The 12,806-nt window shown below is 40.4% G+C and overlaps 1 protein-coding gene across 1 annotated transcript in view; it reads left to right on the top strand.

Moving 5' to 3' along the window:
- The first annotated feature begins 12,060 nt into the window (after positions 1 to 12,060).
- The window catches only part of smox (spermine oxidase), a 61,740-nt gene continuing 60,994 nt past the window's right edge, over positions 12,061 to 12,806 (top strand). Inside the window, exon 1 of the mRNA XM_061984026.1 lies at positions 12,061 to 12,219. The gene's annotated coding sequence lies outside the window, so the exon portion shown is untranslated. The remainder of the gene's footprint in view (positions 12,220 to 12,806) is intronic.

The raw sequence follows: 12,806 nt of genomic DNA on the forward strand, positions 1-12,806 counted from the left end.
CCGTATGGAGCTGGAGGGGGCGTGGCCTCCAGCTACGCCTGAATTTCGGGAGATTTTCGGGAGAAAATTTGTCCCAGGAGGTTTTCGGGTGAGGCGCTGAATTTCGGGAGTCTCCCGGAAAATCCGGGAGGGTTGGCAAGTATGATAGGTAAGCATTGAAAGATGTACATTTAGGACGACATTTTGATGCAATTAATTCTTCCAGCAAGAGACAAAGGAAGAAAAGACCAACGCAAAAAATATCCTCATTCATCCTGCTTAAAAGTGGTAAAAAAAAGTCGTGGCCTAATAAATCTGAGCACTTTCTAGTAACGCAGATGCCTAAGTATACCAACTTATCCATTGAGACTTTGAAGGTAAGGTCCGAAAGGGCATATTTTGTAGCTGCAGAATTGACAGGCATAACTTCACTTTTTTGGATATTTAACTTATAACCTGATAACTTCCCGAACTTGTCCAGTAATGTCACCAGTGGAGGAATGGATCTACCAGGGTCGGACTTGAACAATAAGAGGTCATCCGCATAGAGTGACAGCTTATGCACCTGTCAGTGACGTGCGGTGAGGTTGATGGCTGGTGAGGCACTGACTTCATCACAGTCAGATTTACAAACATATGAACCCTAAAGAGTATCTTATTCACCATTTGATTGGCAGCAGTTAACGGGTTATGTTTAAAAGCTCATACCAGCATTCTTCCCTGCTTGGCACTCAGCATCAAGGCTTGGAATTGGGGGTTAAATCACCAAAAATGATTCCCAGGCGCGGCGCAGCTGCTGCCCACTGCTCCCCTCACCTCCCAGGGGGTGAGCAAGGGGATGGGTCAACTGCCGAGGACAAATTTCATTACACCTAGTGTGTGTGTGACAATCATTGGTACTTTAACTTAACTTTAACTTTACACATACAAACTGTAGCACACAAAAAAGCACATTTAATAAAAAAAAACCTTATTATGGTCTTACCTTTACTTATAAATGAAGTCCATGCGCAGCTCCTTTTGAACAAAAGCATCGATAACTTGTTTATAGAAGTCTTCCTTATCTTTCTTCAGTTTTAAAAGTCTCTCTGTCTGGATGGAGATCTTCCTTTGATTATTACCTCCTGCTTCGATTGAAAGTCCAATTTAGAAAACTGTTTTATTTTAGATATGTAATCCTCCATGTTAATAGTCCAGGCGAGAGGAAAAAATAAAAGATCGCTAACGGTTGCTGCTTGTTGTCACTTCTTCTGCAGCCGAGTAGTCGCAGAAATGCTCCCTGGGATCACTAGCGCCCTCTACCACCAGGAGGCGGGATTACTGCGAGCCTCAGCCAGTGCGTCTTCGCAGCCGTTTTATGATTGCTCAGCACAAGAAATACTTTACACACATACAGTTGTTGACAAAATACACTGTAGATTATATACCTCAGCTAACTAAACTATGGAAATGTATAATATAATTCATATAGCAATACGGTCTCACTGCACAGCAGGCCAGCAGTTAGCCGAGTCATTGCGCAATCCATGGTGAAGCACAACTGGCTGGTGACTCACCGCAAGTCTCTTCTCAGTATTTGAACGGCAAATGTGAAAATTCAGCGATTTTGAATAAAAATAATCTAAAAATGGTGAAGTTGAATGGAAAATAAATTTATAGTATAATCACTGGATACATATAGCAATTTAATTATTTTTTTTTCTTTTTACATTTTTTTTCTTTCCATGATGCCTCACCTGCCTCCCCTGACTGCACGTCACTGGCACCTGTCCTCCTCTCAAAATACCAGGCATTTGCCTGGACCTAATGGCCACTGCCAAGGGGTTCAATGGCAATTGCAAATAATAGGGGAGACAGTGGGGCAGCCCTGGCGAGTTCCACGAGAGAGAAAGAAATATTCTGAACAGTCTTTGTTTGTTCGGACTCTCGCGAGAGGGGATGCATACAGAATCTTGACCCATGATACAAATGTATGACCAAAGCCACATTTTTCTAATGTAAAAAATAGGTAATTGTATGTATATATGTATATATATATATATATATATATATATATATATATATATATATATATATATATATATATATATATATATATATATATATATATATATTTATGTGTATGTGTAGGTATATATATATATATATATGTATGTATCTGTTTATATTTTATTTTTGATTGCTATTATTATTATTAATGTATTATCATTTATTTTTCTCTTTTTTTTCTTTGTTTATTTAGTTGATGTATTTGTAGATATTACTTTGTTGTTTTTTGTTGTTTTTTTCTTTTTTGGGGGGGTTGGGTGGGATGGGTGGGGTATAAACAAAAATATTTTGACATTTAGGGCAGACAATAGATATATGATTTATGTGAATATGATGTAATGGATAGGAATGTCTGATGCTGGATGTCAATAAATAAAAAAAAAGGTAATACCATTCCACTCAATCGAACGCCTTCTCTGCATCCATTGAGATGATAAATAAATGGGTTATACTTGTATAGCGCTTTTCTACCTTCAAGGTACTCAAAGCGCTTTGACACTATTTCCACATTCATCACACACTGATGGCGGGAGCTGCCATGCAAGGCCCTAACCACGACCCATCAGGAGCAAGGGTGAAGTGTCTTGCTCAAGGACACAACGGACGTGACGAGGTTGGTAGAAGGTGGGGATTGAACCAGGAACCCTCAGGTTGCTGGCACGGCCACTCTCCCAACTGCACCACACCGTCCCCAATGATAATACGTATGATAACTTGAGGGATGCAAGATGTCGAAGTGGAATATAAAATATTTAGAAGGTGCCTGACATTGTGAAAGGACTGTCTTTCCCTGATAAACCCAGGTTGGTCTGTGGAAACAATAGAGGACACAATGGTTTCCAGGCGAGATGCAAGAATCTTGGAAGTTGCTAGGAACGTGGACTGCGCCAGGTTGGGGAACTCAGCGAGGAGGCGAAGAAAAACGTCCGCGGTGGGTAGCATGCCGGAAAGCCTGATGGAGTCCGTCGCGCTGAGACTGCACTTGTACGAGCAGAACGTAATCGTATCCACCAAGCGCCTTATTTTTACATCGACAAGGAGGCCCAAAGCACAGAGAAAATCTGCACCGATAAGCGGCACCGTCACTTTAATACGTGCGGATAGGGCTGCCATTGGCCGCTTCCATGGGGGGGTGGGGGGGACTGCACCGCCTGGCTTTGGTCCCGAACTTTGCGTGGAAAAAACAGTCCAGAATCCGGTTGCCGGGTCTTTCTGTCTCAGCCGGAAGGAAAGCAGCCACATAGGTCGGTTGGGAGGCTAAAAATTAGGGATGTCCGATAATGGATTTTTGCCAATATCCGATATTGACCGAACCCTTAATTACCGATACCGATATCAACCGGTACCGATATATACAGTCGTGGAATTAACACATTATTGTGCCTAATTTGGACAACCAGGTATGGTGAAGATGAAGTCCTTTTTAAAAAAAAAAAAAAAGATAAATAAATTAAAAACATTTTCTTGAATACAAAAGAAAGTAAAACAATATAAAAACAGTTACCGTATTTTTCGGAGTATAAGTCGCACCGGAGTATAAGTCGCACCTGCCGAAAATGCATAATAAAGAAGGGAAAAAACATATATAAGTCGCACTGGAGTATAAGTCGCATTTTTGGGGGGAAATGTATTTGATAAAACCCAACACCAAGAATAGACATTTGAAAGGCAATTTAAAATAAATAAAGAATAGTGAACAACAGGATGAATAAGTGTACGTTATATGAGGCATAAATAACCAACTGAGAACGTGCTTGGTATGTTAACGTAACATATTATGGTAAGAGTCATTCAAATAACTATAACATATAGAACATGCTATACGTTTACCAAACACTCCTAATTGCTAAATCCCATGAAATCTTATACATCTAGTCTCTTACGTGAATGAGCTAAATAATATTATTTGATATTTTACGGTAATGTGTTAATAATTTCACACATAAGTCGCTCCTGAGTATAAGTCGCACCCCCGGCCAAACTATGAAAAAAACTGCGACTTATAGTCCGAAAAATACGGTACATAGAAACTAGTAATTTAATGAAAATGAGTAAAATTAACTGTTAAAGGTTAGTACTATTAGTGGACCAGCAGCACGCACAATCATGTGTGCTTACGGACTGTATCCCTTGCAGACTGTATTGATATATATTGATATATAATGTAGGAACCAGAATATTAATAACAGAAAGAAACAACCCTTTTGTGTGAATGAGTGTGAATGAGTGTAAATGGGAGAGGGAGGTTTTTTGGGTTGGTGCACTAATTGTAAGTGTATCTTGTGTTTTTTATGTTGATTTAATGAAAAAAAAACACAAAAAAAAACGATACCGTTAATAAAAAAAACCGATACCGATATTTTCCGATATTACATTCTAAAGCATTTATCGGCCGATAATATCGGCAGGCCGATATCATCTCTACTAAAAATAACTTACCAGCTTCAGCAGCTAGTTCACGGCAGTCCAAAATGGCGGTGTTGGCTAAAGCAGCCCGCACCTGAGAAGGTAGGAGTCTGAGGAAAAAGCTGCACGAAGAGGAATCCTGGTCTGTGCTCACCTAAGAGGCCTAGCATTTTGTCCATTAGTTCAGAGGGCTTGCAAATCGCCAAGCCCCTGCAACGAAAGGAGGGGAGGACACGACATAATAAAACTTAGTGTCGTCCTCGGTGATACCACGCAGGGCGAACTGTGCCTCGGCCTGGGCAAACCTACTCAGTGGCCCAGTGGTTAGAGTGTCCGCCCTGAGATCAGTAGATTGTGTGTTCAAACCCCGGCCGAGTCATACCAAAGACTCTAAAAATGGGACCCATTACCTCCCTGCTTGGCACTCAGCATCAAGGGTTGGAATTGGGGGTTAAATCACCAAAAATGATTCCCGGGCACGGCCACCGCTGCTGCTCACTGCTCCCCTCACCTCCCAGGGGGTGATCAAGGGTGCTGGGTCAAATGCAGAGAATAATTTCGCCACACCTAGTGTGTGTGTGACAATCATTGGTACTTTAACTTTAACTTTAATACAGTCGCGGAAGATTCCCAGAACTCGGGCAGCTTTAGAGAAACCGCATTTGCCTTCATGGTCGATAATATTCACTGAATCCGTTCACCAGTGTTGCGCTTGTAGCGTGAAAGCAAGACAACTTGAAGTATCGTTTGACACACAAAAACGTGTGCGTCGTTTATTCCTCCAAAACCAGAATGAATGAACGCTTACGTCACACACACTCAAAAATGGCTGGCACAACGAACCCCCACCTTTGGGTGAATCTCCTGACGGCCACTTAAAGGGGCCGCGCCAAATTACTCACTCTTAACTGCATATATGAATGTAAACAAGAAGAACAACAACAAAGGCAGTGAATAATGAGGACAAAGTCAAGTAAACAGGTGTGGTGAATTATGTCCTTAAATCAACCGCTACAAGTTCCCCTCGAGGAAAAGTTCCCTTTTTTTCATTTATATTCGAAAGAAAATAATGTAAATGTAATTAGAATTAGATCGTGAGATCGACAGGCGGATCGGTGCAGCGTCTTCAGTAATGCGGACGCTGTATCGATCCGTTGTAGTGAAGAAGGAGCTGAGCCGGAAGGCAAAGCTCTCAATTTACCGATCGATCTACGTTCCCATCCTCACCTATGGTCATGAGCTTTGGGTTATGACCGAAAGGACAAGATCACGGGTACAGGCGGCCAAAATGAGTTTCCTCCGCCGGGTGGCGGGGCTCTCCCTTAGAGATAGGGTGAGAAACTCTGTATCCGGGGGGAACTCAAAGTAAAGCCACTGCTCCTCCACATCGAGAGTAGCCAGATGAGATGGTTCGGGCATCTGGTCAGGATGCCACCCGAACGCCTCCCTAGGGAGGTGTTTAGGGCACGTCCGACCGGTAGGGGGCCACGGGGAAGACCCAGGACATGTTGGGAAGACTATGTCTCCCGGCTGGCCTGGGAACGCCTCGGGATCCCCCGGGAAGAGCTCGTAGAAGTGGCTGGGGAGAGGGAAGTCTGGGCTTCCCTGCTTAGGCTGCTGCCCCCGCGACCCGACCTCGGATAAGCGGAAGGAGATGGATGGATGGATAGATGGATGGATGGAATTAGAATTAAGGCAAATATGTACCAGCCTTCAAGGTGTTTCTTATTGGTGGGCCACCAAAAAATATCTGGTTCTACGCTGTGGTCCGTATGGGCCGCAGCAGTACTCTGTTGTAATACACTTTTCCACCACTTGTGGCAGTAATGACAATATCAAAACAAACAGAGGAAGTCCGGAGCTAAAGTCATAGAGAAGCTTTTTAAGCGCAAAACATATAAACCGGGTTAATTGTTTTTATTTAGCACTTTGCCTTTCCTTTCTTTTAAATTGACAACATTTTGTAACAAGTGAATGAGCAGCACAGTTACAGTATGAATAAATGTTTAGGAATGAATTAGTCATCTTTGTTGTTCGTAAGCCCTTGCCTAAAATGACTTAAGCTGTGGAAAAATTAGAGTCATTAAATAGGTGTGCGCTTTATTGTCCGACTAATCAAGTTAGTCGATGATTAGTCGACTGTCAAAATAGTCGTTAGTTGCAGCCCTATTTGCCATATTTTACGATACATACAATGCATACAAAAAAAAAAACAAGCATGTTGTTGTCTTATGAAGGGATTGGGAATGATACAGGCAAATTCCGCCAAAAAGTGCAGTTCCCCTTTAAGAGGAACAAATAGCTGACTGTCGTCTGTAAAACAGTGGAAGGAATATGGAGGAGAGTGAGAGCAAAGAGGAGAAGCCCTAAAACGGATCCCTGGGGAACCCCATGCAGGAGGTGAGCCGAGGACGACACAGAATGAACAAACTGATGCACACTCACTGCTCTAAGCGAGAGTAACAATTTTCTTGTTTGACTAGATCACTGTATTGTGCGGGCATTTTTTTTTATTTTTTATTTTTTTTATTTCCAGCGTACGCTGTCAACTTGGCAATTACTGAACACGTTCTGTTTTTTTCTCCCGCAGGTGTCACACCCAGTTGGCATTGCACAAAAATTCCAGCCTGCTCGCTGAGAGTTATTATAATTGTTTTGTTTTGGTTTTTGGCTGCAAGGCGAGGAACACCCCTGCGTATTTTTGTCAAACAATATCAGACCCTGCAAGAATTGGTTGCTATTAAAAAAAAAAAAAATAGTTTGGGAAGTAATGTCACTTTAAGTGTCAAACTGTGCCTGTGTGCTTTTAGGCAACATTTGAACACAGCCCACCCAAAAAAAGTGGCCCGCAATACAAAAAAACAGTGATTAGACTTTGGAACGTTATTTTTCCTGCAAATTTGAGCTAAACTCCAAAGGTCCTCGGGGACGTTAAGAAAAAAAATCACATGACAATTAACACCGTGTAAAAAGTCACTGATCTAGTTATGAACACTTTCCTCAAAGCCTTTGAGGCTGCGCTGTAGTGGATACATAGATGCATTTGTTTGGGGAATTAACTCTTCGACTCCTGAATCACTGCGTGCAAAAAGGTGGAGATTTGTGAGAACATGCACCCCTACTGTGTTGCATGGTTTACCTGACACATGAAACGGGACAAATTGGAGGGTGTACTATCCACTTTAGCCACCAGATGGCAGTAGAGTGTTGAATGTCTTAAAATGTGTTTTATGATAATTCCATTAAAACACATTCAAAAAGGGATTCAAAAAATGTACACTTCTTCCCATTACCCTTTTGAGATATGTTTAATTTATTTTATTTTATTGATTTAATTTTCTTTTTTTTATGAAATAAAATATTGCCATTGAGCACAAAACTGTTCTCTGGAGATATGTATGTATATGGAACGGATTATGACATACTCAATAAACAACAACAATCAAATTCCAACAGTGACCACAGTGTCAGTTGCTATGTGGAGTGGTGCTTTCCATCATTTTCAGCAGACTGCTTTGCTCAATGATTAACCTCCCCCTCTTCCTCTCACTTGAGATCTACCCAGAAATGGGGCCATATGAATCCCTTCCCGACTGTACAACACATGGCGGCGCTGTTAATAAACACCAAAGTTTATCGTCTTGAAATTTCTCACACAGCTCAATGCGCTGCGCGAGACATATACTGTAACTTGACCATTACTAACTCGAGTGGTTGCAACTCGCAATAAAAAGGCCAGAAATGTCAAATTCAAGTCAATTAATGAATGACACGGCGCTTCATATTAATTTTTACTGCAAATATATTCCTAGCCCCTTCCTGCACCGTCACTGATAAGAATATAATGGCAATTTGTTTCAATACAAAAATTCTAATTCAAATACATTTTAAGTTTGATTAAAAACATAGAAAAACTGTTTCACATCAATAGTAAGATGTGTAAAACAATGTGTAATATGGTGGCCCTCAAAATACAATTCTGCTTAGGGCCCCAATTTAGCCAGTGGTCCTTTATTTACTGTTACAGTATTCCCTCGTTTATCCCTGTTAATTGTTTCAGGGCCTGACCTTGGTAAACAAACACCTCGATATTGAGTAATAAAAAAAAATATAATAACAAAATTCAGATTACAACTGCAAAATAATGTAAAAAATAGCAATATAAATAAAAATTGAATAGAAAAAAAAAACTAGAAAACTATTTTAAACAATGAATAATAACATATTTTCTAAACTCTCGCAATAAACCAATACAATCTACAAACAGGCTTCAAACATTTTCAGAATGACATTTAAAGAGAAATATTCCGACCCCTCACAGGTGTGGTGAATGACACAATATTAGAACAGTATAGTCTTTACTGTCATTGATTAGCAGGTGAACAATAAAATTATGTACTACTCTCTACCGAATGCATATATGTAATAATATAAAATGCCAACATTTTCCCAACGTAAAAAAAAAAAAGAAAAGAAAATATACTTTTATTCATGACTTTATGAGCTTTACTAGTATATCCTCGTTTATCATTGTTTTGGGGCCTGACCATGGTCAATTAATTTCTGCAAAGTATAACAATGGATTATAAATAAAAAAAATTCAGTTCATAGAGCATAACAAACATGTTTACGACCTTCTAAATAGGGTTTTAACATTATGAGAGCCCTTGAGACATGAAATAACACCCTTCGACTCGCATAATCCAATGTGCTGTCGGAAGCTGAGCCAATCAGTGTCCACGATACTGAACAGTGCGTTGTAAAAAAGTTTTGATTTATCTAGAGGGGGAAAAATACTGTAGTATTGATATTTTTAGTTCAATAGGCCATTTTTTAAACTTAAAAATCCTTAATTTAGGCCAAAAATATATTTAAAAAATCCTCCAAAGTTTGTAGCATGACGTGGCAGTGGAACACCTGTATGCTGTGTCAAAAAGATTGCTGCTGAGTCGTCATAAAGAAAAACCTTATATAGTGCTGGCTTTTGTAGCTATGTACGTATGTAGCCTATATGTATATATATAATAATAATACAAATAATCATAATAGTTACAAATACAAAAAATCATGTATACAGAATTAACAGTCATTCACTTAAAAACAGAGAGGCATTGACTAAAGTAAACGCATCAAAGATTAAAATCTACATTAAAAAGGTGAGTTGAAGGTGGACAGGTTAGTGCAGTTATGGCGTGAGCAGTGAGGGATTAATAGATTAAAGATGATAAACCCTTTTTAAAACAGCTAACAAAAATACCTCTTGGCTGCTGACGCAAAACATACACACGCAGCGAGTGAACGCAGAAATAGCCTAAAATTTAATATTTTTAAAAATGAATCTTTTTTTAAAATAAAAAACAAAAAACTTTAAAATATTTTTTTAAATGTTTTTTTTTTTAAAATCGATTCTTTAGGCTCCAGCGGCCCCCGCCACCCCAAAGGGGATAAGCGGTTGAAAATGGATGGATGGATGCATTATTGAAAATGATAAATTGATTTAGAATTGGAATATAATAATCACGATTCAGATTTTTTTAAGAAGAGCACTACAATATCAGTAATTATGATAATAGACTTTTTTTTTTAATATATATTTGAAAGAAAATCATGTAAATGGTATAAGAATTAACGTAAATGTGTACCAAATTATTATATTTCATGGTAAAGTGTAATTTTAGTAAAAAAAAAAGATAGTTTTACAGGCTTCAAGGTGTTTTTTATTGGTGGGCCGCCAAAAAATATGTTTCTCAGCTGTGGTCCGTATGGGCCGCCGCAGTACTCGGTTGTAATACACTTTTCCACCACTTGTGGCAGTAATGACAATATCAAACAAACAGAGGAGGTCCGGAGCTAAAGTCATAGAGAAGCTTTTTAAGCGCAAAACATATGACTAAAGTGGTTAAGCTGTAATTTCATGTGCAATTTAATTGTATTGTCAGTTTAGTTAAGAAATATATTTGTTATTGATTTAGTTTATTTCAGCACAGCATATGCATATTTATTTATAAGTCACTTCTTATGCAGAATATTTGGTTACCCTATTTTCCGGACCATAGGGCGCACCGGATTATAAGGCGCACTGCCGGTGAGCGGGTCTAGTCAGGTCTATTTTCATACAAAAGGCGCACCGGATTATAAGGCACATTAAAGAGGTCATATTATTATTATTTTTTGGTTCTTTGGTCAAAATGTTGCATAGATAATGTTTTAAAGATCATCTTCAAGCCGCTTTCTGACAGTCGCTTCAGGATGCCCCGTTTTGTGGGCGGTCTTATTTACGTGGCTCACCTTCGGCAGCGTCTTATCCCCGCCATCTTTGTTGTAGCAGTGTAGCGTGCAAGGACGGGAGTGGAAGAAGTGTCAAAAGATGGAGCTAACTGTTTTAATAACATTCAGACTTTACTTCAATCAATAACGGAGCAGCATCTCCTCATCCGTGGCTCACTAGTGCAACAAAAAGGCCGGAAATGTGTCCCGTGAAAAAAACGACCGACCGGAACTCTCTAATAACTAAAGTTCCTTGAGTGAATAATGTGAACTCACTACACCGGTATGTTTTAGCGTTTTCATGGCGACTTTACTGACAGATATAAGTAAGAACTTTACACTACTTTATATTAGAAATGGCAACAGCGGAGGATGAATGTCCCATAACAAGAAGATCGAGAAAAAGAAGAAGCTTATCGACTACGGTGTCGGCACGGACTACAAAGGCAGACACGCAGAATTTTTCAGGACTTATGCAGATCCCAAATACAGATCAGCAGGTACCAGAAGGTAAGAAAAGTTGGTTTTGCATAATATTGCTAAATAAAATGCCAGATAATATGTCTTACCTTATTCACACACCATAATAATACTCCTATGTTGAAGCACAGCACAATTCATCAAGCGGTGCGGCTTCATAGCTTACCAAAGTCGTACTAAAACATTTTGATAGATTTTTGAGCGCCGTGTTTAATGTTCTATATTTTCACAGGAACAAGTTTGTGTTGTTTACTTGAGTCATATTGCAGTCCACACGTATCTCTTATGCGTGACTGCCATCTACTGGTCACACTTATCATTACACCATGTGCCAAATAAAATATCTTCGAGGTCGGTAAGCACAAGCAAAATTATTCCCTATAAGGCGCACTGTCGAGTTTTGAGAAAATGAAAAGGAGTTTAAGTGTGCCTTATCAACCTTAAAATGACCAATTCAGTGATTTGAGTGGGCCCTGAGTCCCTCTGTCGTGGAAAAGTTGAGAAGGTTAAGAGCCGTGGTTTGGATGAATAAATTGTGTTAATTTAATATGTAATCAGATCATGTCTTGTTATTGTCAATAAATCTGCATGTGTTTTTTGGTGCAAATTACTTTGTGTGGTAACTTGCCTGCGCACGCAACCTGCTATATAAATAAAGCTTGATTGATTAAACTGTCCAAATACAGTTAATTATATGGTGCATTTATATGTAATGTCACAATATTTTTTGCCCCCAAATGTTGAGATTTGTATTTTGCGCGATATTGCTTGAGTGCATGCAGATTGTTTATGTATTCGGTGCGAGCACATGAGTTGTGCGCGCAGGTGGGCGGGGCCGTGACGTCACCAGCCCTCATGTATTACCAATGAGGAGGCGAGCGGCTCGGCACAAACTGGCTGCTTCTGGTTTCCACGCACAAATACAAAAGCGGAGCCGGTGCGACGGTGCGTGGGGCGACATTGCACAGTTGCACACACAAAAGGCGAGCGACCGCGGAGGGATTTCTTTTCGAGGTGTGAAGACGACGACACACTCAGGCAAGTCCGGCCGACACGAACCAGTTTTTAGCTTTTGCGCTTGTTTTGGACGCTTGGCGTGGACCGCAAGTCAACAAACACTCACTTTATTCTGCGTGCTGTCACACTTTGCCACTGATGGCGCACACTTTTCTGCAGAAAGATGAGCTTTATTCCGTGGAACACGGGGTTGTTGTTGAGCGGATTTGCACTGGCGGTGCACAGTAGAGTGTTTCTCTCCTTCTTGTTGTTTTGTTCAACAAAAAACAAACCATAATAACCTTTGTTTGCCCATGTGTCAGTCAGAGGAACAACTCACTGCACTTGTTGTGTTTGTGTTGCTGTGCTATGGCAGCTGCTACCTGCCACTCATGGTGTGTTCCATCCTCACACTCTCAACTCACCTGTGTCAAACTCAAGGCCCGGGGGCCAAATCTGGCCCACCACGTCACTTAAAGTGGCCTGCCACATCTATGAATGTCAGTTCAAGTGGCCCGACACGTCAGTTCAAGTGGCCTGCCAAGTCAGTGAATGCGGCCCGCCACGTCAGTGAAAGCGGCCCGCCACGTCAGTAAATGTGGCCCGCCATGTCAGTGGAAGCGGCCCGC

The sequence above is a fragment of the Nerophis lumbriciformis genome, linkage group LG25 (assembly GCF_033978685.3).
Source record: "Nerophis lumbriciformis linkage group LG25, RoL_Nlum_v2.1, whole genome shotgun sequence".
NCBI lineage: Eukaryota > Metazoa > Chordata > Actinopteri > Syngnathiformes > Syngnathidae > Nerophis > Nerophis lumbriciformis.